This window comes from Pteropus alecto, unplaced genomic scaffold, assembly GCF_000325575.1.
Source record: "Pteropus alecto unplaced genomic scaffold, ASM32557v1 scaffold7, whole genome shotgun sequence".
Classification (NCBI taxonomy): Eukaryota; Metazoa; Chordata; class Mammalia; order Chiroptera; family Pteropodidae; genus Pteropus; species Pteropus alecto.
The window spans coordinates 35,868,386-35,870,743 of record NW_006494614.1 but is presented as its reverse complement, the minus strand read 5'-3'; the positions used below and the strand labels follow the sequence as shown (position 1 = coordinate 35,870,743).

Below are 2,358 nucleotides of genomic sequence, written 5' to 3'. Positions count from 1 at the left end.
GTTCATATACAATGGAATATTACTCAGCCATTAAAAAAATGAAATCCTACCATTTGCAATGACATGGATGGACTTAGAGGTTATTATGCTGAGTGAAATAAGTTAGACAGAGAAAGATAAATACCATATGATTTCGCTTATGTGTGGAATCTAAGGAACAAAAACCCAAACTAATTAAAAACAGATTCACAAATACAGAGGACAATCTGGTGATGGTCAGAGAGGAGAAAGGTTGGGGGGGCTGGGAGAAAGTTTGGGGAGCTGGGAGAAAGAGGAGAAGGGTAAAGAAGTACAAATTAGTGGTTGATAAGTTGGTCACAGGGATGGGGAGCACAACATAGGGAATGTAGTTAGCATTAATATAATGGATAAGTGAGAGGAGAGGAGAGCCAGAGGAGAGAAAGAGCAATCAGGGGGATCGTTTCATAAACTACATAAATGTCTAACCATTGTACTATATACTTGAAACTAATAACAAAATAAAATTTAAACTTTAAAAAAAAAAAAAACCTCTGAGGCTGCCTCAATAACCTTAGAGCCTCATCCATAATCTATCAAGGACACTCTATGTTCCTCTTTTCCCTGTTCTTCCCAATGCCCCAGTCCACTTAGTCATGGCACACAGTGCTTATTGATGCAGAACAATGAACAATTATAACCATGGAGATTTCTATAAGAATAATTACATGAAAATAATTTTCAATAATTTCCCAAGAGGAACTTCTTTTTCTAGCCAATTTTTTCAAGTCAGCTATAAAGGACATACATGTGGAATTGCCTGCAATTTATACACTGTCCCTTAAATCTTTTCGTCTCCTAAAATTGCCACGTTTCCATCATGTCCCTGTTTCTATTGCCCACTCTTTATCTTTCCAGGCTGTAAGAAGAGAGTGACTGCAATATCCTTGAGGTTTTCTGTGTGGAATTATATAGATAACCAAGTCATAGCCATTTTCATAGGGACACTCCAGAGTATTTGCTCAACTCTAGGTTTATTTTTCTCAACACATACACACATACAAGCAATAAAAGCAATATATGATTTAGCGAGTACTTTTTGTATGTATATTTTATTCTTTTTTGTAAAGAGAAGGAAAAGAGATGGTATACAATTTATCTGGGTATATTAATATAGTTTCTCCTAATGATATACTCAAAATCAGCAAGGGTGCTTCATTTTTTTTTAAGTACATAGTTTTGTATTGTTTTTTGTTGTTTTGTTTTATTTCTTAAATATACCGAGTCAGAATCTCTGGAAATGGAGCTCAGATTTCAGCATTTTCAATAAGCCTCCCAAGTGATTCTTTCATTTTGAGAATTCTTTTAAAAGCCATATGCGTGTGTGGAGTCACTTGAAAAATTTTCTAAAGTTGGCTGGAAAGACCATCTAATTTTTGATACTTTGAAAGTGAAAGAGGACATTATTAAAAAAGTATTGCTAAGGATAACCTATGTGTATCAGGGACTTCCCAGACAAACCAAGAAATACTGTTATTCTCATAAGAGCTGAATACTAGGACACATGTTTTGAATATGAAATCTAGGACAGAGTAAAAGTTTTGGAACGTATCATAGATGTCGGTTCCATATTATCCCTACTCATATACAATTAAAACTGCAGATCACTCCTCCAAGTTATTTCTAACTCCATCTCATCTTTCACACTTTCAGCACCACTGTTCTAGACCAAGTTCTCATCATTTATCTTTCAGATTATAGATCTGGCCTTGTATCTGCTCCTATTCTCTCCATTTTTTTCTTTCTCTCATTCCTTCTTCCCAATCAATGCCAGAGTAATGATGCATAAATTATTGTTCTCTTATCATGCTTAAAATATGTAAATGTTTCTCCCTGATTTAAACCATGATAATGCACAGAATAAAGAATGGAATAATGCATACCATCCCATTGATATAAATAATAAATGACATAATGGTAAAAAGAACAGAGTTCTTATTTAGCTAGTATGCACCGGTAGTTAAAAATGCTGGTTGGCAAATTGAACCTGCTCTTACCCTTTCAAGTGCCCCTTGCTCCACTGCAGAACCACCTGGCCCTTGCCTTCAGGACCTGCATGGACATTTCCACAATCTGGCCACAAACAAGGCTAAGCCTGGTACAGCAGCATTCTCCTGGACCCAGCTCCAATGCTATGGCACAAAAATGTTCTCTTAGGTCAGCGCTGGTGATGTACTGGTTATGAAATATTTTTAACATCCGGCCTTAGAATAAATAATTTTCTTTTCATGGTACATAAAATTCCTCATGATTTGGCTTTTTTATACCTTATCTGTTCCATGGTCCAACTCCTCCTACTCTATGCTTCACTGCTCTGAAAAATGACATCTTCTCCCTTGT

At 36.0% G+C, this 2,358-nt stretch overlaps 1 protein-coding gene across 1 annotated transcript in view; it reads right to left on the bottom strand.

Annotated features, from left to right (window-relative positions):
* LOC102879567 (cysteine-rich secretory protein 3) overlaps positions 1-2,077 on the bottom strand; it is a 34,565-nt gene extending 32,488 nt beyond the window's left edge. Inside the window, exon 1 of the mRNA XM_006926454.3 lies at positions 2,016-2,077. The gene's annotated coding sequence lies outside the window, so the exon portion shown is untranslated. The remainder of the gene's footprint in view (positions 1-2,015) is intronic.
* Between the last annotated feature and the right edge of the window lie 281 nt (positions 2,078-2,358).